The sequence below is a fragment of the Argopecten irradians genome, chromosome 16, assembly GCF_041381155.1.
Source record: "Argopecten irradians isolate NY chromosome 16, Ai_NY, whole genome shotgun sequence".
Taxonomy (NCBI): Eukaryota; Metazoa; Mollusca; class Bivalvia; order Pectinida; family Pectinidae; genus Argopecten; species Argopecten irradians.
Window position 1 is genome coordinate 23887298 of NC_091149.1, and position 26306 is coordinate 23913603.

Here is a 26306-nt window from a genome sequence, read left to right on the forward strand (position 1 = left end):
CTGACTACAGCCTTGGCATACGAAATGAGCAAATAATTATTTTTGCTTGTTGATTTGTTGATCACACCTTCACTATTTTAGATGTTTATTTAACATCCTGCAGATTATTTCGCCTCTATCGTTTAATTTTTTGTTACCATGACATGCGAAATGAGTAAGTGATATGTCGTATAGGCCACAACTGTATATATAGCCAATACACAATAGTCGGTCAACGTAAGCCGATACAATGGTTATAATTACATCACAAGAGAGAATAAAAACGCAGGTATTCCGCTTTGTTGGGTACAATGTCGATATATAACATTAAAGGTAACGCCTTATATGTAAATACAAATTTATATACACTTATTTATCGACATAAAATCAGAACTTGTAAAGCTTTGATACGGTCGTCTCCTGACTTCACGATATGGTGATCGCGAGTTTCGGCGGACCAGTAAGTCCGGGGCCACGAGTTCGACCCCGACACATTACTCTCAACCTGTTACAGCTGATAATAATAAATGATAGCTAAAATTGTAAGATACAATTGAAATAATTATAATAAACGTACGAGAGAAAGTATTTTTATTTTTCGTTTCTTAAACGATTTTTTCACAAACCTGTTTTGTAAATTAACTCAACTTGTAAAATTATTATTATAAGATACCAATATTAAATAAATCGGTAGTTCCGTAGTTTAATGGCTAACAGTTATTTTACATGTAAAAATGTATAAATTCATACAAAAGAAACATGAAGAGTTCCTGAATTGATTTATGATAATTTGTTGTTTTCATGTACCGATTTATAATGCAAATGATCCTATTGTGGGCCGAATGGTTAAATATACATTATTAAGATATACATGTAGATTGAATCCGTTAATAATCCATAGTAACCAATAAATTAATGTAATAATAAGCAACTGGGACGATAATTAGTTTATATCTTTGGCTTAAATATTCATCCTCGGATATATCTAATCATTAGATTTGATTTGACAGCCAACATTGCGTTACAATTGTTTCTTTAGAATTGTTAAAACGTGTGTATTAAATCGATAAAACGGTCCATACACCCACACAACTAGGCCACCTGAAACGTATTACATTTCAATTAGAATAACCCCAAAAGTTTTAAAGCATTTTTAAATTATAGAAACCCCACAAACTTCTGGATGCTTATTGGGAGTCGAGGTTACTTATAAAATAAAATCAATGTCCACAGTTGTTAAACTGTGACCCACATTGCGTTAAAACTGTTCCTTAAGAATCGTTTGATAGGGCATTTCAAAATTATCACATAGGCCCACACAAAAGTGTCGACGTGCGTTGCTTATTTACAAATTACACCATGCACACTTTTGAATGCTTAGTGGGAGTCGAGAGTATTTATAATATATTTCTAAAAAGGTGTAAAAATGTATGATGACGTGGTTCAGCACAACCTGAATAGTACTTATCGTTATTATAGAAAAAAACAATACACATAAGGTGTACACGATAGTGTCCCGACATACATGTATATTACCACAAACACTTCTATCCCTGGATGGAGAGTTCGAATCCCATCTGTGACAGCTGCAATGTACTAACCGTTGCTCTGCGGTTTTCTCCGGGTACTCTGTATTTCCTACACCAAAACACTCGGCACGTTCTTAATTATCATGGATGTTAATAGGACGTAAAACTAATAAAATCAAACTAAGCGATGGGCCCGATCGGCAAAAATGTCAACATAAGTGTATATAGCAAGATGTTAAAAACATTAAACTAAAATACTCATTCTTAACTGTTTCTTTATTTCATCATTGTACCATACCGTTCTGTAACAAAACCAGCCACATGAGCACTATCAAATAACGTATGCGGCGTGGTAAGACAATTTATCTCCTTGTATGTAGATACATTTCGAAGACTATTGAAACAACGTATCAAAACATAATGTGTTGATTACAATAAATCTGCATATTCAGCTCCTTCACCAGCAACAAAACCGAATTTACATAAGATACATAAAATGGATTAAGTACATGTATAAAAGACGTTACTTCTTAAATAATGAACTAATTGATTTGTTTCACTTTTTCAAAACTTAATAAAAATGTGTTATTTGCAATGAACTATATACACTATTTTCAATGAACTATATACAATATTTTCAATGAACTATATACAATATTTACAATGAACTATATACAATATTTACAATGAACTATATACAATATTTACAATGAACTATATACATGTACAATATTTACAATGAACTATTTTCTTTCACAAGATTCATGGAGTGCTCGCCTATACCTTACTGTTATCATTTTGTAAAGAATTAAGGATGATTTTTAATGGGAATGAGTTTATCCATGCGTGTCCTATGTTATCTATACTGAGTCGGTGTTTCTTTTGTTTTAGTGGAAATATTTCACCTCTGAGACTCTAAAACTTAAATTGTCTCATTAAGGCCAGCATTGTGGTCAGTTCTACAGTCCATATTATCAAAATACTGCCCTGGTTTCGATCTGTTCGATCTTGAAATAGGACACTATCTAACCAGGGTTACTACATAAGACACCGTGGTATCCGTGAATCCATGTCGATCACAGACACTTCCAGTTCCAACCGTGGAATATTAGCACCAATTGTGCCTCTAGCTGGGATTGCTAGGCAACTATTGGGTATGGTTTCGATCCTAGCTCCGGGGATTTGCTAGACACTTTTTGGGTATGGGTTTTATCCTTAAGTTGTACCAGGCAACACCGGAAACGCTGACGGATATTTTGTGTGTAGTTCTTCCACAAGTGCCGTCATGTGTTGTTCGGTTAATGCTCGAAGAATCTTCTCAGTGGACTCCGGATTCTCCTGTTGTTGCCACGACAGTAGACACTGGTAGATCCGCTCCGGGATGGTTTCATGGTCATGTTCAATTCTGTGTATGACTCTATCACCATCTTCATTTGTATCTTAAACAAAAAATTGAAAAGATCAGAATATGTTAAAATATAAGACATATCTCTAACCAGGAAAATAACTTCAGTACGATGATTTACCATTATGTTTATAAATTACTGCTTCTGTTTGTTTACCCGTAACAACCACCTCGTTTGTTTGTTATAAAACTTGGATAAGCCTGATTTACTCCCTGTCACACCGATTTCCAGAAAAAACATATTTGAAATTACTTATGGAAGTTACCTTGGAACAAAAAGCGGACAACAGTCTTCCAGTTTGGGGTTATGTTAGTGGACAGGAACCGAAATATCGGTTTCCACGGAACCATTGATCTGGATACCATATCGTCTCCGACATTTGGTAGATCCTGGGAACCTCTGTCTAATCCAGAATCACTATAAAGATATATCTCGTGTTTATATACATGTATAATACATTTAGCATAAAAAATTGCAAAAAAAGTAATTTGATTGAAAGGCTGAAACTTGTAACCTGTATACATTTTATTTGGTTGCAGTTATTAAGAGAAAATACATTGTAAAATTATATCATATACATATCGTTTTAACAAAATTTGTGTAATGATGAAATAAAATACACAATTAGTATTATGTAAATATAAGGTGTCCATATTTCACCAGTGTTGCCACTATTAATTATTCTGTGATTCATGACACCATAGTTTAACTAAACAGGTCAGACAGTACTGGACAAGATACTAAAAGCTAAATCAAAAGGGTAAATTACCTGCTATTTCTTGTAAGCATTTCTCTTTCTTCAATACTACCAGGCAAATTTCTGTCGGGTTGTCGAATCCACCCCCGCCTCCATGCTACAGCGATTACCGTCACGATAAGTAAGATTATCACTATAAAGACGCCATTTACTATCAGTGAGGGTAGAGCTGCGTCCTCTTGCCAGGTTCCTGGAAATTACAGACAGATTAATGCAAATTATATATCAAACGGTCGGTAAACGAACTGTTAGTAAAACACAGTTAATTAAAATTAGGCTTATGTCAACGTCTGTTATGCCTTTATTCCGTATTTGCATATAACCCACAAGGACAGATAAAAAAGCATAAAAACGACATAATAAGTAACAAATACTTACTTGGTACATTACATATACTGTTGTGTGTTGTGTTGCATTCTCTGAAGTAGTCGTTATTAGGACACAAAGTGCACGGATAGCAGGGCTCGGTAGACGACAGTTCTGGGGAAAATGTGATACCCGGTCGACACTCTTCACATAGAGGCTCACGATCTGATTTACCTGTGAAAACATAACACATATTTGGTAATCTTTACCAGATGACATTTTATGTTAATCCCGAATACGTTTTTAAATTAATAGAAACACATCTCTTTAACTCGACGGTACATACGCCACATTAACTTGCATATTTAGAACAAACACATCTTCTCACAGCTCAATGTTATATACACAGGAGAAATATCCACATAATCCAAAAAACAACAAAATATGTCATTCAAGAAATTTTCATGAAAAAATATCCCGGTTTGATATGAAATAGAGGATTTGACAGAACGGAACTTGGCAGAGCAGGTAGATTGGTAACGTCCTTCCCCTCGATAAACTTATTTATATAATTTACGTTGATTGTAAAACAAGTTATATTATTTATAGAAATATATTTTGATGACCGTGATAAGGGGTCTTAACGTGTGAGGAAACCGGAGTATCCGGAGAAAACCCACATGATGGACAAGTGACCCCTGACCATGTCCACAACATTACCAGCCCACCTGCTACTATACTAGGTGATCGGGTGATATTTATTGCCGTTAACGGGATTCCACGCTTCATTAGTTCATTCACTTGCTCAATTTCCTCTCAATAATAAATAAATTATAGATTCGCCTCTGATGCACTATCTACCAAGCCCACCTTGATGGAGAACTCCCGATCCAGGTCTACATCCTGTGAATGGTATACATTTAGCGTGACGTTTGTCAGCGTTCTCCCGTATTGTTCCTGGAGGACAATCACAGACCATATCTGTTGTAGGCGTACACTTCTGGACAGTGACCAGAACATCAGACTCACAGTGGTCTCTACAGGGCTCACAATGCACTGCCCTGCTATAGTTCATGGAGAACGTCCCCGTGGGGCAGGGCTTACACACGGCAATGGTACCTGGAATTTGGCAGTCGGAGAGGAAATAATGTCCTGAGGGACACAGGACACAGGTTTTACTACTGTCTGTGATATAGGTGTGTGTCGTGACCATCTACAGAATACAGAAAATAAAGTTAGTAGGCATTAATGTAAACAAGGTTGACAAGTGTTGTCGTGTGATCAAGTCGACGTGTCACTGAATGTTGTATGATACAACGGGATATCAAACGCATTAGAGACAAGAGACATTAAATCTAACACCACTGTGGTTAAATCCTGTATAGGCACGACGAACTGTAATTTCTAGACTGAGTACTGAAATGATTGCTCAAATAGCAATACATGTACATTTATCATTCCTCTACATTAGTAGAAGTTGTCATTTAAATATGTACATCTTAATTAAAGTTATCATATGGAAACCAAATATTTTTTAACCAGTGACTTTAGCATTATTTCACACTATTCTCACTCTTTTTGTTATGATTTCTCACACAACAGTGACCTCCGAATTCTAATCCACCTAAATCCCACACCCACTCCTTATTACTGCACAGAGAAACTAAGTGCAAGGTGACATATTATTAAAGGAAATATGCACAAACAAGTTCTCGAATGATCCATAGAAATATGTGCATACATTATCCAGGTGTAGACAATAAAATATTTGGAAAATACCAATACTACTTACCGTTTGGAAGGCTGATACACATATTAAAGATGTCAAAAGAACCAACGCCGATTTAAGGTCCATTGATTTCATCATTGCTGAAACCGAGAACATATCAAACCGATCATATACGGAGCTATGTGAACCCTATAATGACAGCTTACAGGATAGGTAGGACCGTGGATTGCATCTACCTATATATAAGTTGTCATTCAAATATGTACATCTTGATTAAAGTTATCATATGGAAACCAAATATTTCTTTTAACCAGTGACCTCGTAGTTGATCTTAACACCATTGGTAGAAGTTCACATTGTTTTAGCATTATTTCACATTATTCTCATTCTTTTGATTATGATTTCTCAAACAGCAGTGACCTCCGAATTCTAATCCACCTAAATCCCACCCCACCCCTTCTTACCTTACTCCATAGAGAAACTAAGTGCAAGGTGACAAATGATTAAAGGACATATGCACACTGGGGTTCTCGAATGTTCCATAGAAATATGCGTACATACACTATCCACGTGTAGACAATAGAATAAATACCAATACTACTTACCGTTTGGAAGGATGATACACATATTAAAGATGTCATAAGAACCAACATTTGGTCCATTGATTTCATCCTAACTGAAACAGAGAACATATCAAAACTGTCACGCAGCCATGTTAACCCTTATAAAGACAGCGTACATACAGGTAGGGCAGTGTATTGCACTCGTCTATATATAATAATACACTTAAACGTCATACGATACAAACGTAGGTTTACTTTCTCACCCCACTGTCTATTATGCATTTCGCATATATCCCGGAACATTTATATTTAGAATTATCAGTATATTATAAAAACGATTACAGTCTGTATCAATACGGAAAACTTTACCGTTGTGAGATATTTCACCTGTGTGGATTTTTCACCTGGGCATATTATCATGATATGTAGACATTTATTCACTACTTAGTTAAATAAATATATATTGATATATGTTACAGATATATCTATGTGTGATCATGTATTATCATGATAATTTAGAAAATGACACCACCTCTATAATTATGTCTTACAAGCTGTCCGTTTATTTTATTCATATTATTATTATTATCAACATTTATATGTAGATTCTGAAATTGGCGATAGTTTCTATGGTTATATTATACATTCATTTATTTTTTTTTTTTGTAATAAATTTTAGTAACTTTGAAGACCCTTAGAGACAGATGATGATGATGCTAGTACAGGAAGCTTCCATTCTGTACCATTATAATAGGGATATAGATTTCTTGGGTTTTGTCACATTCTTTGTAAAATAACGGTATCATCAGTACAATTCAATATCAAAATAAAAGATATTTTTCTACAATAATTTTGATATTATTTAAAAAAAAAATAACAAATAAAAGAGGAAACAAGTTTTCCCCTTGGTTAATTCCTGAATAATAAGGCATACCATAATGAAAAAACCCCACATAAAACAAATAATGCGATTATTTAAAATGTTGGAATTATAAGGTATGTTCCCGCATATTTTACTTCCACCTGTACAACTAATGACAAGGAAAATGCATTTTCTTCATAAAACCATGAACAACAATTATTACTTTCAACCTAGTACACAACATATAATTCTCTACGTAGAATTTAAAGTTGTGCGCATACATCATGAGTCATTGTAGAAGATGATATCATTAAATAGATTAAGTATAATCTTAGTATAGTACTGAAGGAAACCGTTAGTGTTTAGACTTGTCCAATTAATTTGTGTTAATAATTTTGTTGAGATAAAAAAGTATAGATATCTTATAAAGCTAGTAAAATTAGATTTAAGCATATAAACTTTCATATTTCCAGAGAAATAAGGCAGTTATAATTTAAGGCATATCATGGTAATCTGAATACCTTACGCTATATCTTTTTCGGGAGCATCGACTTTATTCAGAATGAGTGAACTTATATTGTATGATAGCTTTACAAAACTGATTGACTGTAAAGTCAAAGTACTTAGTAAAAGAATTATAATTTGAATTTTACATGTTACTTGTACATACAACTTGTAAACCTTGTAGATGTTTAAATCTTCCAATTCATCATTACGTTATAAGGTATGATTTATCGGACTCCACAGTTTGTTTCAACTTAGTCCATTTTCTTTATTCTGTTGGTAGATATTTGTAGACTTTTCTTCTTTTATTCCGTTAACGGAATACATTATTCATATAATAAGAAATTTAATTATGTTGCAACCTAACATGTTTGCTCGTAAAAAGCTAAACTGCGGGTAAAAAAACCTGAATAGGTAAGTATACACTTTTATGATACAGACTATAATTACACTTCATGTGAAGTTTTATCTATTGTTTTAGAATGTAGGCGTAGCGGGAACACCTATACAGATGATGAATTGACTGCTAGTACAGGAAGCTTCCATTCTGTACCATTATAATAGGGATATAGATTTCTTGGGTTTTGTCACATTCTTTGTAAAATAACGGTATCATCAGTACAATTCAATATCAAAATAAAAGATAATTTTCTACACTAATTTTGATATGATTTGAAAAATAACAAATAAAAGAGGAAACAAGTTTTCCCCTTGGTTAATTCCTGAATAATAAGGCATACCATGAATTATGAAATGGAAAAAACCCCACATAAAACAAATAATGCGATTATTTAAAATGTTGGAATTATAAGGTATGTTCCCACATATTTTACTTCCACCTGTACAACTAATGACAAGAAAAATGCATTTTCTTCATAAAACTATGAACAACAATTATTACTTTCAACCTAGTACACAACATATAACTCCCTACGTAGAATTTAAAGTTGTGCGCATACATCATGAGTCATTGTAGAAGATGGATATCATTAAATAGATTAAGTATAATCTTAGTATAGTACTGAAGGAAACCGTTAGTGTTTAGACTTGTCCAATTAATTTGTGTTAATAATTTTGTTGAGATAAAAAAGTATAGATATCTTATAAAGCTAGTAAAATTAGATTTAAGCATATAAACTTTCATATTTCCAGAGAAATAAGGCAGTTATAATTTAAGGCATATCATGGTAATCTGAATACCTTACGCTATATCTTTTTCGGGAGCATCGACTTTATTCAGAATGAGTGAACTTATATTGTATGATAGCTTTACAAAACTGATTGACTGTAAAGTCAAAGTACTTAGTAAAAGAATTATAATTTGAATGTTACATGTTACTTGTACATACAACTTGTAAACCTTGTAGATGTTTAAATCTTCCAATTAATTATTACGTTATAAGGTATGATTTATCGGACTCCACAGTTTGTTTCAACTTAGTCCATTTTCTTTATTCTGTTGGTAGATATTTGTAGACTTTTCTTCTTTTATTCCGTTAACGGAATACATTATTCATATAATAAGAAATTTAATTATGTTGCAACCTAACATGTTTGCTCGTAAAAAGCTAAACTGCGGGTAAAAAAACCTGAATAGGTAAGACACTTTTATGATACAGACTATAATTACACTTCATGTGAAGTTTTATCTATTGTTTTAGAATGTAGGCGTAGCGGGAACACCTATACATTTCAAACCTTATGTTAGGATCTCTTTTTTAGTTTTTATGCAACACACACATTCTGAGAAACACCAGCCCTCGAATTCACAATCTTCAGCACCCAATCGCCTAGTCAAATATATCTGTGCTTATACCACTGCGCCACATCCACGTCCTCGGAAAAGGACGTTTCAGTGGCGAATTGATGCCACATCCTGACAACAATCAATTAATGATTGGCTATAGGTTGGTGTATAGTTAATTCATTCCGATTTAAGCCCCCGATTTAACCAATTTATGATAAATAATAACATCAATCTTAACTACAATAATTGTAGTGTACTCCATCACTGTCTTGATGAATAATAACATCGGAATGGTTTAACTATCCCATACAATAATTGTAGTGTTACTCCATCACGGTTTTTTGATTAAAATGGGAATGTAAAAGGATTAATATTTTCTCTCATATATCATCCTAAACGATCACTGGTAATTAATAACTTGTTTATGTTTTCCCGTACTAAATACGCGCGTGACTATCACTTGTTAAAACAGCATCGAAATTTCCCCAGATATCATTAGCATGGTGCATATTGTTTATACGTAACCTATATTAGGCCAACAGTCAGGGTCAATTAATGTACGAAAATCTATTCTTATTTTGCCCGGTAGTGCCTTTAAATGCTTTAATGATTGATGGTTATTGATTTATATTAGGCAGTAGGCATGTTAAGAACGGTCCTACGTGATGCATTGATCACTTAAGTCTACGTGATGCATTGTCACTTAATACCTGTACCTATACAACACTTATTACCATTATATCTATAATAACGTTAACGCCGCATGTACGTATATAGTTTTTATGCACTAGACAATCAATGGTTGCTATGTACTGCACTGTAAACACCTGGTACCAAGTCATATATAGGCTTAGGTATTTATGCTGTCACTAGACCTAGTTTCCTCAACCTTTTGATTTCTAATGTGGATTTCATTAAAGTTGTGCACTAAAGATAATATAAGCCTTTTTCCATATGTCGATAGGGATATTCTTCTCACTACGGGACTATAAAATGTAAAGCTCGAGACTATCTGAAAATTTTATAATATTTTGTAATTTCGAGGGATGAATTCTTTATATTCACTCATGAAAAGTGGAAACATTTTCATATTTCATATTTTGTAATCACGAGGAGAGAATCCTTCATATTCACGTCGAAAATAGTACATTTCTATCGTACTCGATGTTACTATTACTATTTTGATATCCAACCATTTTAAAAGTTAAAATATGTCAGTTGTCGATACATAAAAAATGTGTGAAATTTTACACACAAATCTCATTGTTTGCGTATTCGCATATCATGGTTATAAACCCATCCTTATCTTTAGAGATAATGCTTTATCGAGAAAATAGTATTTATTTTGACGCAGGGACATCACAAGGTTGTAGTGCGTGGGTAGAAATTCAATGCATCTTGTATTGCATGAGATAATCCAGTATCACACCCGTGAGATAAGAGGAAAATATATAAACTGTACACTAGGCTAAATATCTTTTGTTGTATTAAGCTTTACCTTTAAATGGTTTTAATGCTTCAAATCTCGACAAATTGGAATACCCGCGTTTTTAATTCTATCTTTGTGGTGTCGCCATACGTTGACAGACTAGTGTGTATTGGCTGTATATACAGGTGTGGAGTACAATACGCTATAGTAGTTTTTTGGAATGGTTGAGTTGAATTATGTCTCTACATATTACCACAAGCCCTCCACCTCTGGGATGCGAGTTCGAATCCCATGTGGGACAGTTGCAAGGTACTGACCACAGGTCGGTGGCTTTCTTCCACCAATAAACCTGACACGTTCTTACATGAACCTGGCTGTTAATAGGACGTTAAACTTATAAAACCCAAACCCAAACCCTTCTTGTTCATGCAAATTAATGTAACTAATATTGTTTTATCATGTGAATGATTAATCATCTTTCTTCTTATTTGAAATATCTCCTTATCTGGTATTACATAAGCTTCAAACAATTTTTTTTTTAAATTCGTATCCATTATAATAGTTTATTGAAAGGTTGTATCGCTAATCAATGAAGAATGAAGACACAACACAAAAATACCAGAATACGCACCTCGAACTTGAATGTATCAACAATTTCATGTTAGCAAAAAAATGGGCCTTTTTTCATAATTTTTTTCATTTCATAATCAATAAGATGTATGTAAACAAAAATAAAATGGGACAGTTTCAGTTAATCAAACATGATAAAGGAGTGTTATGCAGCACGTTATTATTATGTATGGGTGATAAAATCCAACACAAACAGTTCGTAAAGACCAACATAATGTCGTAATTTTCATACTAACGAACCAAAAGATGTTAACGTTATTCACCACCAAAAAGTTACCAACATTTTGAGAATTATAATACACTCTACTTACAATAGATGTTTCAATTCTACAGCGAAATAAGAGATCAAAATGAATTTTAGCTGTATTTCCAAACCTCATGATGTTTACAGTATATGGTCAAACATTATCTTGATGTGAATTAAAAATTCGTTGGAAGCATGTTTTACTGTAATGGAATTTCATTTCATATTATCACAATGATACAACTTCTTCAGATCTGTTTTCACCTGAACATACATAAAACATCAAAACAAGATCTATTACATTACTTAACTTATGCTTATACAGCATCATACAGGTTTGTCTGTGCGTGTGGATGATGTTCATAGCTTTTAATCAAACCATTCATGTCAAATTGTTCGCCCAATTATAGCAAATATACTTTTGAATAATACATTACGTTAGTTGATAGCATTAATCTTTCATATTTCATTAGTTATTCGAGCGACGATAAAACAATTTATCTCCGATAGTTTACATATGACTTACCTACGTTCCAGTTTGTTCCTTTATCAATTTCTTGGGCTGACTTTCACTGACAGTCTTTTTATTCATTCATGAAAATAATAATATCACGTGACGTACAGGAAATGACGTATGAGTGACATTAACCTATCGCTTTATTTGGATTCTTGTATTTCATAACTAGTTACTACAATGTAGTATACAGAGGAACATTCGGTAAAATGCAGACGATTATGAATAGGCGGTTGGAAACCCCAAAAGCTTAATATAGCATGTGTACTCGGGTAGGGTGAGGTAGGGTGTAGAATGTGGCACGTCTATACATAGTACACATTTGGACTCTATGTAACGTATAACATTGTGTATGAGAGTAAATACTATACCTAAATATATAGCAGATGTCGAACCTGTATAGATAGTAATGTAAAGGTTTAATGCTATTAAACAGCGGTATAATGACACAAAAAATAGCATTAATATAACAATTGTAAATTTGTAAATGTAACAAATGTAATGTAAAGTAAAATGTATTAATAATTCGTTTACAATAAATGACATTAATTACACATTGAACATACCTGTAGTGCTACAGCAATCTGATAATAGCAAGCAATTATGTTAAATGTTACAGGCAAATCGGTACATAAGAGAAGCAGTTTATACTTAACATTCACGGGAAACAAATGTGAAAAGTGGACGATGATTTAAAGAAATATAATTATTAAGGTGAGACTATATAATAAGCATATAGTGTCAATTAAAAAAGGCCATTTTGTCAAAGTCTGTATAAATAAATATAAAATACACTGCAGAATTATATATAATATAAAAGATTTGGCTTCATTTCGAGGAGATAAACACAACTACAACTTTTAATGGTAATGGAAGAATGGACAGGAATGGAGGGGAGCTGGGTGTTGTGTATATGGACTTTATGGAGGCGTTCGATAAAGTCCGACATAGGCGATTGCCTAAAAACCTTGAAGGATATCGAGGTAGCCAACGAATCGATGAATTGGATTAATAATTTACCAGACGTTCCGACTTCAGGAGCATAAAGCATTCTTAGACTGAAGTTTTAACATAGCCAATCATGTATGACATAACTTTTTGTAACGTCATCTTTGATTGGCTAAGTCTTAAATTAAGACAATTTCGAAGTTAAGTCTGTTGTATGATCCACTATTTGCGGATGATACAAAACTTAGAAGTAATAGGCATGTAGAAATAGTGCACAATTATCAGAATGGTCGGATAAATGGCTATTGAAATTGCATCCAGCAAATGTAAAGTTCTCTCGATAAAACTCAAGAATAAAACAAAAAGAAAATACTATATGAATGGGGCATATTATCAAATACAGTTGGAAACTATTACATCAGAATAAGACATCGGTGTAACGGTTGATGCAGACTTAAACTTTGCAGCGCACATTCAACACGGAGTAGATAAGCTAATATTTTTATAGGACTTATTAGACGAACATTTACGTATAAAAATGAAAACAATGTTTAAATATGTATGGTCTATAACTTTCGCTCTTTTTGTCATAGGGGAAAATGTCTAAGTGTAATACATATTTTTCTCCGTCTGTCTGAGTTTTAAACTTTGTAATTTTACCACTTTTTATAAAGTTGCAGCACTGGAAGTATTTTTAATCATAAAAGTAAAAAATCTTTTAAATGTGTACACGTGAAAAATAGGCTCGAAAATGTCAACAATTTTTCATAAACAAAACAGGTGGTCGACCTCAGCAGATTGGATCTACAAAAATAATGCTCGCACATTACAATATTTGATACACCCAATATTTTACGGCAATGTGTGAATTGGATGTTTCAAATACTCATTCTGTGGACATATATATACCAGCATGATCTGCTCATATTAGTCAGAAGGATAACGTAAACAAACAAATGTGTGCTTACGCAAGTTACCTGGCTCACCACGTGCAGGTCGTGTCAATGTTAGTCACGTGATACGAGTTAGTTAATTTTCAAATTTTAAAAAGACACGAGCTTTAGCGAGTGTCTTTTAAAAATTTGAAAATTAACTAACGAGAGTTTTGATTAACATGATAAACAACAGTCATGCGTTGGGAACTGATTTATCCCATAACTTTAACTCTTTGTTTTTTTTTTTTACGTCCTATTAACAGCCAGGGTCATATAAGGACGTGCCAGGTTTGTCGGTGGAGGAAAGCCGGAGTACCCGGTGAAAAACCACCGGCCAACGGTCAGTACCTGGCAACTGCCCCACATGGGATTCGAACCCGCTTTTTCCCAGAGGTGGAGGGCTTGTGGTAATATGTCGGGACATCTTAACCACTCGGCCACCGCGGCCCCTATCCCATAACTTTAACTCTATATTTATACCGTGGCGGCCAGTTTCTCGTCTTCATTCAGGGAAACACGATACAATATGTAGTGATATCTTCACGCCATAATAGGTAGTGCCTAAATAGACAGCCAATATTCTATTGTTTAATGCTTTGAATAAGCACCTACCTGTTAAAAAGTATGTACAATGTTAATTAAAAGAAAATGCGCTATGAAAAGCAGCCCGAAGTTGAGAGCCACTCGAAATCAAGAGATCTTGGCGTTGACCAATCAGAGGCGCCGTGGGTGTTTACACATTGAGGTGTGTAAACATAAATGATGAAATTTATCACATGGTTTTTCCATTGTGAAATATGCATAGATATGGGATAAAGCGTATAAAACCAGGGGGTTGGGAGGAAAGGCTGCAGGACGTACGATGACCGTTCCGTAGGACGAATCTTTGGAACGTAAGGTGACAAGTAGCCGTAGACATTTTTACCAGAGTCTGAAAGTCTTGGAAGGTAATATTCATTTCATTAACGTCTAAATGTATGGCTTATATATTTATATAGGTAAATGACTAATAATTATTCGACATTTACTGAATACGCGCTACTTGTGAGCTATATACGTACGTACATGTATGTATACATATCATTGTTCTTATGCAGGCCATTATATTTTTCATGGTTTTTTGTGTCGTCCATGTCAACGTCCGGGTAATAAATTAATAAATTATGTTTAACGAACCAACATGAAATTTGTGTCTGATTTTTATCCTGTGACATACACTTCAAGTTTGTGGAGCACTTATAAAGCAAAATATATCGAATTGATAGAGAACGTTCAACGGAGAGCAACGAAGTTGATACCAGGATTTACAAATCTAACTTACCAAGAAAGACTCCAGCTCGACGAATCAGAGGAGATTTGATCAATACATACCAATAAAAACAAGATAAGACAATGGGGCGATAATTAGTTTATAGCTTTGGCTTAAATATTCATCCTTTGAAAGTTTTAACCATTAAACTTAAATTGGCACCCCACATTGCGTTAAAATTGTTACTTATATACAGATGATTTCCACAGTTGTACAACTGTAACTCACACTGTGTCAAATCTTCCTTCAGAATAACATATTTCTAACTAATATCATACACAATTTTGAATGCTTAGTGGGAGTCGAGATTAGTTATAATAAATTTGCACAGATATACAAATGTATGATCATTATGTCGTTCAGCACGCCCTTACATATCTGTGACAGCTGCGAGGTACTAATCGGTGGTTCTCTCCAGGTACTCAGTATTTCCTACACCAACACATCCGACACGTTCTTAAATGATCATAATATGACGTATTAGGACGTAAAACTAATAAAAATCAAAACTAAGCGATGGGCCCGAAAAAATGTCGACATTAGTGTATATAGCAAGATGTTAAAAACATTAAACTAAACTACTCACTCTTTACTGTTTCTATATTTCATCTTTGTACCGTTCTTGAACAAAGCCACACACATGAGTTAGCACTATAAAAAGCGCTAAAGCCCCAATATCATAAGAATATACAACACGTGTAAACAACTCCTACTCAAATAACGTATGTGGCGTGGTAAGACAATATATCTCCTTGTATGTAGATACATTTCAAAACATCATGTGTTGATTACAATAAATCTGCACCTTCATCTCCTTCACCAGCAACAAAGCAGAATTTACATAAGATATACACAATGGATTAAGTGCATCTGTAAAAAAACGGCCGATTATTTTGTACGATAACTAAATAACATTTTTGACATGGGTGTGTCGCCGATATTATACACGAGAAATCTTAATATCATAGACAAGTATGCGGCGTTTACATGCAAGCGATTCTCCTGATATGCAGATTGATCTGAAGGGAATAAAACTTGTGTTTTTCTGTTTGTTTTACCATTACCTTATGAAATGTATAAACACGGACGTTGAGGACTGATGAATATTACTCTATTTGACTTATTGATTTTTTTTGTGTCTTTTAGTTCACGGAATTCTTATCACTTATATTACCCGAGGTCAGAGGTCAATGTTTTAAACATTCACGAACCTAATAAGGCAACACGTACCTTTTTTTGAAGTTATCAAATCAATGATTAACAAAAAATGATTTCGATAATTGCACAGTTGAGATATTAATGTTCCGTTTAAATCACTTCCTTTAACAATAAAAATATCACTTGTATACATTTAAACTAATATTGAATAAACCATGAATGAGTTTTTTTATTTAAGTTCGCGCACTGTTCTTACTACAGCCTTGACATACGAAATGAGCAAATAATTATTTTTTATTGTTGCTTGTTGTTTTGTTGATCACACCTTCACTATCCAGTATTTTAGATGCCTATTTAACATCCTGCAGCTTATTTCGCCTCTATCGTTTCGGTTTTTTTGTTACCATGACATGCGGAATGAGTAAATGATATGTCGTACAGGCCACACCTGTATTTATAGCCAATACACAATTGTCGGTCAACGTAAGGCGATATAATGGTTATAATTACATCACAAGAGAGAATAAAAACGCAGGTATTCCGCTTTGTTGGGTACAATGTTGAGATAACATTTAAAGGTAACTTCTAATATAAAATTTATATATACTTGTTTATCGACATAAAATCAGAACGTAAAAAGCTTTGATACGGTCGTCTTCTAGGGGGAGTTTACCTGTAGATTAATCGGTACAACTGATAGTAATAGACGATAGCTAAAGTTGAAAGATGCAATTAAAATATTTACATTTACATACCGTTCTGGAACAAAAACAGCCAGATAAGTTAGTTCTATTAAAACCGATAAAGCTCCAATACCACAAGAATATACAACACGTGTAAACAACTCATACTCAAATAATGTATGCGGCGTGATAAGACAATATATCTCCTTGTATGTAGATAATGATTTCAAAGATTTATTGAAACACCTTATCAATACATAATGTGTTGATTATAATAAATCTGCATAGTCAGCTCCTTCAACAGCAACAAAGCAACATTTATATAATATACATATAATGGATTAAGTAAATCTACAAATTTATTTGTTTCAGTTTTTGAAATTGTGTTACTTGCAATAAACTATATACACTATTTTTAATGAACTATATACAATATTTACAATGAACTATGTTCTTTCACACCATTCATTGACTACTCGCCAATTCCTTACTGTTATCATTTTGTAAAGATCTAAGGATGATTGTTAATGAGAATGAGTTGAGACTCTAAAACTTAAATTGTCTCATTAAGGCCAGCATTGTGGTCAGTTCTACAGTCCATATTATCAAAATACTGCCCTGGTTTCGATCTGTTCGATCTTGAAATAGGACACTATCTAACCAGGGTTACTACATAAAACACCGTGGTATCCGTGAATCCATGTCGATCACAGACACTTCCAGTTCCAACCGTGGAATATTTGCACCAATTGTGCCTCTAGCTGGGATTGCTAGACAACTGTTGGGTATGGTTTGGATCCTAGCTAGCTGGGATTTGCTAGACAATTTTTGGGTATGGGTTTTATCCTTAAGTTGTACCAGGCAACACCGGAAACGCTGACGGATATTTTGTGTGCAGTTCTTCCACAAGTGCCGTCATGTGTTGTTCGGTTAATGCTCGAAGAATCTTCTCAGTGGACTCCGGATTCTCCTGTTGTTGCCACGTCAGTAGACACTGGTAGATCATCTCCGGGATGGTTTCATAGTCATGTTCTATTCTGTTTATGACATTATCACCATCTTCATTTGTATCTTAAACAAAAAATAGAAAAGATAAGAATATGTTAAAATATAAGACATATATGAACATCTCTTACCAGGAAAATAACTTCAGTACGATGATTTACCATTATGTTTATAAATTACTGCTTCTGTTTGTTTACCCGTAACAACCACCTCGTTTGTTTGTTATAAAACTTGGATAAGCCTGATTTACTCCCTGTCACACCGATTTCCAGAAAAAAACATATTTGAAATTACTTATGGAAGTTACCTTGGAACAAAAAGCGGACAACATTCTTCCAGTGTGGGATAACGCTAGTGGACAGGAACCGAAATATTGATTCCCACGGAACCATTGATCTGGATACCATGTCGTCTCTGGCATCTGGTAGATCCTGGGAACCTCTGTCTAATCCAGAATCACTATAAAGATATATCTCGTGTTTATATACATGTATATACATTTAGCTGGAAAATTGCAATAAAGTAGCTTGATTGAAAGGCTGAAACTTGTAACTTGTATACATTTTATTTGGTTGCAGTTATTTAGAGAAAATACATTGTAAAATTATATCATATACATATCTTTTTAACAAAATTTGTGTAATGATGAAATAAAATACAAAATAAGTATTGTGTAAATATAAAATGTCCATATTGCACCAGTGTTGCCACTATTAATTATTCTGTGGTTCATGACACCATAGTTTAACTAAACAAGTAAGACACTACTGGACAAGATACTAAAAGGTGAATCAAAAGGATAAATTACCTGCTATTTCTTGTAAGCATTTCTCTTTCTTCAATATCACCAGGCCGATTTCTGTCAGGTTGTCGAATCCACCCCCGCCTCCATGCTACAGCGATTACCGTCATGATAAGTAAGATTATCACTATAAAGACGCCATTTACTATCAGTGAGTGTAGAGCTGCGTCCTCTTGCCAGGTTCCTGGAAATTACAGACAGATTAATGAAAATTATTTATCAAGCGTTCGGGAAACGTACTGTAAGTAAAACATTGTTAATTAGGGTTAAGCCAATCTCAACGAATATTATGTCTTTATTCCGTGTTTACATACAACCCACAAGGACAGATAACTCTGCAATATACAAAAACGACATAATAAGTAACAAATACTTACTTGGTATATTACATATACTGTTGTGTGTTGTGTTGCATTCTCTGAAGTAGTCGTTATTAGGACACGAAGTGCACGGATAGCAGGGCTCGGTAGACGACAGTTCTGGGGAAAATGTAATACCCGGTCGACACTCTTCACATACAGGCTCACGATCAGATTTACCTGGGAAAATAACACATACCTCAGGATGAAAATTTAAATGAAATTTTAAAATGACACAAATCTGCCAAGGCTTTTGCCAAATGTCAGTTTATGTTAACCCTGAAGTTCTTCACTATAACGGAAACACATTACATGTACTTGATTCAACAACACGTTCAGGAATTTTGTTATATATTGAAAAAAAATGCTATAGTTTATTGCTGTATAGACAGGACAATTGTTCACATAAACAATCTTAAAACAAACAAATATATTATTCTATCTTTTTGAAACACAATATCCCCCTTTCATATGAAATCAGAAGGAGATGTGACAGGACGGAATTTGACCAATATTAATGCCAGTTTCCTTGTAAAAACTTATTTTGTAACTCATACAAATATGCTTAAATGGCCTACCTTGTTGGAGAACTCCCGATCCAGGTCTACATCCTGTGAATGGTATACATTTAGCGTGACGTTTGTCAGCGTTCTCCCGTATTGTTCCTGGAGGACAATCACAGACCATATCTGTTGTAGGCGTACACTTCTGGACAGTGACCAAGACATCAGACTCACAGTGGTCTCTACAGGGCTCACAATAAACTGCCCTGCTGTAGTTCATGGAGAATGCCCCCCGTGGGGCAGGGTTTACACACGGCAATGGTACCTGGAATTTGGCAGTCAGAGTGGAAGTAATATCCCGAGGGACACAAGACACAGGTTATACCCCTGTCTGTGATATAGGTGTGTGTCGTGACCATCTACAGAATACAGAAAATATAAGTTAGTAGGCATTAAAGTAAACAAGTTGACAAGCGTTGTCGTGTGATCAAGTCGACGTGTCGCTGAATGTTGTAAGATACAGCGGCATATCAAACGCATTAGAGACAAGAGACATTAAATCTAACACCACTGTGGTTAAATCCTGTATAGGCACGACGAACTGTAATTTCTAGACTGAGTACTGAAATGATTGCTCAAATAGCAATACATGTACATTTATCATTCCTCTACATTAGTAGAAGTTGTCATTTAAATATGTACATCTTAATTAAAGTTATCATATGGAAACCAAATATTTTTTAACCAGTGACTTTAGCATTATTTCACACTATTCTCACTCTTTTTGTTATGATTTCTCACACAACAGTGACCTCCGAATTCTAATCCACCTAAATCCCACACCCACTCCTTATTACTGCATAGAGAAACTAAGTGCAAGGTGACATATTATTAAAGGAAATATGCACAAACAGGTTCTCGAATGTTCCATAGAAATATGTGTATACATTATCCATGTGTAGACAATAAAATATGTGGTAAATACCAATACTACTTACCGTTTGGAAGGCTGATACATATATTAAAGTTGTCATAAGAACCAACGCCGATTTTAGGTCCATTGATTTCATCATTGCTGAAACCGAGAACATATCAAACCGAATATATACGGAGCTATGTGAACCCTATAATGACAGCTTACAGGATAGGTAGGACCGTGCATTGCATCTACCTATATATAGTACTCAAAATCATACGATAGGTTTACACTGTCACGTCACTGTCTCCATGTATACGTATATAGAGGTTACACAGCGAGTGATTGTTGAATGTAGAATTTCATTTCACATGAGTGAGTTACAAAAGACACAAGCTTTATCAAGTGTCTCTTGTAACTTTTGTAACTTAGGAGTGTGAAAATAGTTCCATATCCAATAACACGTGTTGTGTGACTTGTTTCTACCACAATGAAATAATCCACAAGAAGGCCAAAATAAGGTAACGTCATCTGCTGATACATGCAATTAAGATTTAGTGATATCATCGTAAACAAATATGCAGTCTTTGATGTTCAAAAATCTGAATTGGATAGATATTGTATTAAAAACAATTTATCTTAGTTATGAACAACAATCTGTCATGCATTCCTACTAAAAAAATGATTTTATATAGATTTCTATAGGTGCTTGAACAACAAATTTTTTCGAACTACATTCGGACATTTTAACGGCAAAGTGACGTCTGCTTTGTTATAGTTCGTTAAGTTAAAGTCCTCCCTAGGTTCTTTAATGGCATTTCCCCCATGTATGGCGAATATTTCTTCTAACTTATTTCTAACTGGCGGGATATTATAATTGTAAAATTGCAACAAAACGTCGAGGTATGGAGAAAAATAAATAGGGATATTCTACCTCCAGGATCACGAATTGTTCCAAGCCTCAGGTTATACATTTTGTGACCCTTGAGTAGAATAAAGGCTTACAATTTTATGCAGTTCATCCCAACTCCTACATACTCAGTGTAGTACACACCTATTGACATATGTTTAATTTGAACTAATCTCAATGTTACCGTTTCAAGCATATTTAATGACTACATATTTTAATGTGCAGGATTTACCTACTGTATTTACCTAGAATGTTTGGTTGGTGTATTTACCTAGAATGTTTGGTTGGTGTGCAAGTCTAGAGTCCTATTAATAGCCAGGATAATTTGAGGATTGTCTACCTTATATGACATTGTTGGTTTGTTTATTAGGTGGGACGTCCTACGAGCTATTTTGTCAGTGAATACCTGCATATATTATATAACACTTATTACCATTCTATTTATAACAAAGTGTACGCTACCTGTAGACAGTTTATATGCACCAGACAATCAATGGTTGCTATGTACTGCACTGTAAATACCTGGTAGCCAGTCATTTATAGGCTTTGGTATTAATGCTGTCACTAGATCTAGTTTTGTCAACCCCCTGAAACTCTAATGTGAATTTCCCCATAGGTGTGTACTAGAAATACTATAAGCCTTTTTCATATGTGGATATGTAAGATAGGGATATTCTACTCAATCGAGGGTCACAAAATGTAAAACCCGAGGCTATCCGAGGATGTTATAATATTTTGTGGTACCGAGGGATGCATCCTTATAAATCCACGCATGTGGGCATATGAAGTATGGGGACAGAAAATATTGCAAAACCTAAGGCTTGAGGGTAGAATCCTTGCTATTCACGTACAAAAGAGTACATTTCTATCATACTCGACGTTTTTATTACAATTTTGATATCCAATCATTTAAAAATAAGTTAAAAGATGTCAGTTGTCGATACATAAAAATTATGTTATATTTTAGACACAAATCTCGTTGTTGTGTAAACATATCTTATAGTAATAAAACCAGCCTTATTTATGAAAATAACGTTTTACCGAGGATATAGTAATTATTTTGATGCAGCAGTGACATCACAAGGTTGTAGTGCGTGGGTAGAAATTCAATGAATATTTTGTTACATGAGATAACCCAGCGTCACACCCGTAGGTATGCGAGAAAATGTATAAACTATGCACTAGGCTAAATACTGGTATATTTTGCTGTGTTAAGCCTTACCTTTAAATGCTTTAAATTCCTGCATTTTTATTTCCTCTTTGTGATGTAATTATAATTATGATATCGCGCTACGATGACCGACTATTGTGTATTGGCTATATATACAGGTGTGGCCTAAACGACATGCTCTGTCATACCTTCAGCATGATTACTCAATGCATTATAGCGATTTTGAATCTCATATCGTGTTTTCTGTTATCTTTCTTCTTATTTGAAATATTTCTTAATCTTAAATTACGTAAGCTTCAAATAAATATTAATTCATTTTTTGAAAGTTGTATCCGTCATATTTTAAGGCTATATCGTGCTCTATTAAGTAAGAGTTCCACTATACAAGAAGACACAACACAAATATACCGCAATCTCCGAAAACACGCACATTGCACTAATACAATGTTCACGCAAACCACGGTATACATGGGAGGCCGTCCTTACATGACCCTGGCTGTTTCTAGGACGTTGCGTGTATTAAACCAAACTATCCCAAAGAAGATATTACCTTTAATTTCATGTTGGTAAAAAAGTGATATTTTCTTCCATTTTCATCATTAATTAGAAGTAAGGATACGTTGTAAAAAATATGGTTGACATCTTAATTTAATTAAATATGATAAAGGAGTATTATCCACCACTTTATTATTGTTTGGATGATAAATTCATATAAACGTATCGCAGTTTATAAATATGCCGTAATGCCGTGATTCTCACACTCAAGAACCAAAAGAGCTTTTCATGTTATTCACCACCAAACGTTACCGACATTTTTTAGAAGTATAATACAATCTACTTGCAATATATATTTTTATTCAACAGTCAAATAAACGATTTAAAATAATTTTGGCATATTTCCAAACACCATGATATTTATGTCTATAGAACAGAGAAGAGAGCATATGCGGTCACACTAAGGACCAAGGTTATTGTCTACCTTTTCATTTCATAAGTGATACAACAATTTCTTCAGATCTGTTTCACCTTAAATTAGCCCGAGATACTCTGGCCCTAACACCAGACTTGGACATTATATGACAGATAGATGTCTGGTTTAGGGCCAGAGCGCAGTAGTACACGAAAACCTGGAATAAGCCGACACCGTTTGGTATCGGGCCAGGTACTCTCCGATTCAGACTATTTACAAAATATTACCACCGAGAATCGCCACTAACCTTGGTCTTTTCAACAAATGAATAATTTATCTACTCATAGCCATCCATTTCATCACGCATGCACGTTCTATTGTGTCAACACAGTAGTTTCTTTTCCGCAACTTTAAATTTCCCTCGTCGTCATCGCCATTTTCTCGTAGTATGCAAATCATCTTTAATCTCGACGGATTGCTATATTTGGGTAGATATGATATTCATTTGTTGTATAGACTAAGGTTAGTGGTGCTTCTCGGTGGTCAATCTGAATCGGAGAGTACCTCGCCCGATACCAAACGGTGTCGGCTTATTCCATGTTTTCGAGTACTACTGCGCTCTGGCCCTAAACCAGACATCTATCTGTCATAATGTCTAAGTCTGGTGTCAGGGCCAGAGTATCTCGGGCTAAAACCATACCTATTTAAATCAATAAAACAACAACTATTATACTAAGATAGTTAACATATAACTTACCTGCGTTATAGGCTGTCCCTCGATAAATCCCTTCACTGACAGTTCTGCTCCTCATTCATTCATAAATTAAAGTGATAGTTTCCTCGTGACGTACAGGAAATGACGTATGAGTGACATCAGCACATTCCTTTATTTGGATTATTTTATTACCTAACTAGTTTAAATTCTGATTTCTTTTTGTGAGGTGAGAAAAATATCCCAAGCTGAAGACAGTTACATTCGGCTTAAATAAAGATGATTACATGTTTTTGTGTTCAGTCTACATAATGATATGAATAGACGACTGGAAACCCCCAAATCTAAAAATATACATGTGCACTCGGGTAGGGTTACGTAGGGTTTATTCATACACATTTGTACTCTATGACACGTATTACAATGTGTATGAGAGTAAATACTGTGTCTACATAGATAGCAGATATCAGTTAAACATTGACATATTTTTAGATGAATCCTATTCACAAATTTGAAGAATCCCTCAATTGATTTTCATTTCAACCAATTTCATTGAATCAATCAAAAGGATTGAGCAACAGGCTATGCCTATATAAGCCCTTTCCTAGTCAGGAACTATAATCTAATTAAAGTATATACATGTAATAAGTTGATTAAACAACCTCTTAATTAAACAAATTTGGTATGTAACAAAAGAATATTATAATTACTATAAATATGTCAAGTATCATACTCTTATGGATATATAAGTTTGGGAATAAATTTCAAATTGGTATTTTTACATATAATATAATTGTACAAGGGAGATAATTCATTAATAGACTGAATAATATTATAGTAGTAAGACAACAATCAGTTATGCAAAATAACAGACCAGTAAGCCACTGAAACTTTTATGAAGTTTTCTCAGTTTTAATGGGTACATAATCCAGTGATTCTGCCTGTGTCTGGGATTACAAAAGTCCATAGCCAATTATTGGCAAAAGCCCCTAACACAGGCAAATCCTAGATTCGCACCCAATAAAACTGAAAAAAGAGAATAAAGCTTAGTACCATTATGATCGTGATTTAACGTAAAAGATTCATATATTAAGAGGATTTTTTATAGAAGTTCTGATCGCCATCACTACCCACCATCGCCATACAGGAAGTGTATAAACAATAATAAGAATATTTGAACATAATTTAGATATTTGGATATTTGGAAGACCCACATAATATCAAAAATGGTGTACATGGGTGCACACACACACACACACACACACACACACATATATATATATCTATGTTTGGATATATAAATAAATCAGATAAGTCGTTTGGTATTAATTAAAAAAAATGAAACACATTTGAATATATTTGCATTAACTTCATCTGGGCAATGTATACAGCCATTAAGTGCTACAGTAAGGGAATTATGTAAGTGGTTATTTTCATATAGTTTCAGGGTATCAATTAATATTTGTCTTTCATTAATAAAGAGTGTGCATTCGAATAAATAATAATTAATAATAATAACAGTTTCTTGTGGGTATCCGCATTCGCAATTTGGAAAATCTAATAAGTGAACATTGAATAAGTCATAATTAAGATTACTAGCATTATTTCTAAGTTGGCAGAAAATGATGTTTAATTTTCTGGGTCCATAATTTTGAAAAGTGATAGTTACTTTACATACCTTTTTGTTTTGTTTATTCATTATTTTTGAATTGTGAAAGAGTTGGTGCATCAATAAGTGAAGTGTCTAATTTATTGTAATCATTTAATGTAGATGGGAAATAACTGC

The 26306-nt window shown here is 34.0% G+C and overlaps 1 pseudogene; it reads right to left on the reverse strand.

The window, feature by feature from the left end:
- Positions 1-1765: 1765 nt before the first annotated feature.
- Positions 1766-24777, reverse strand: LOC138311063 (tumor necrosis factor receptor superfamily member 11A-like; annotated as a pseudogene).
- Between the last annotated feature and the right edge of the window lie 1529 nt (positions 24778-26306).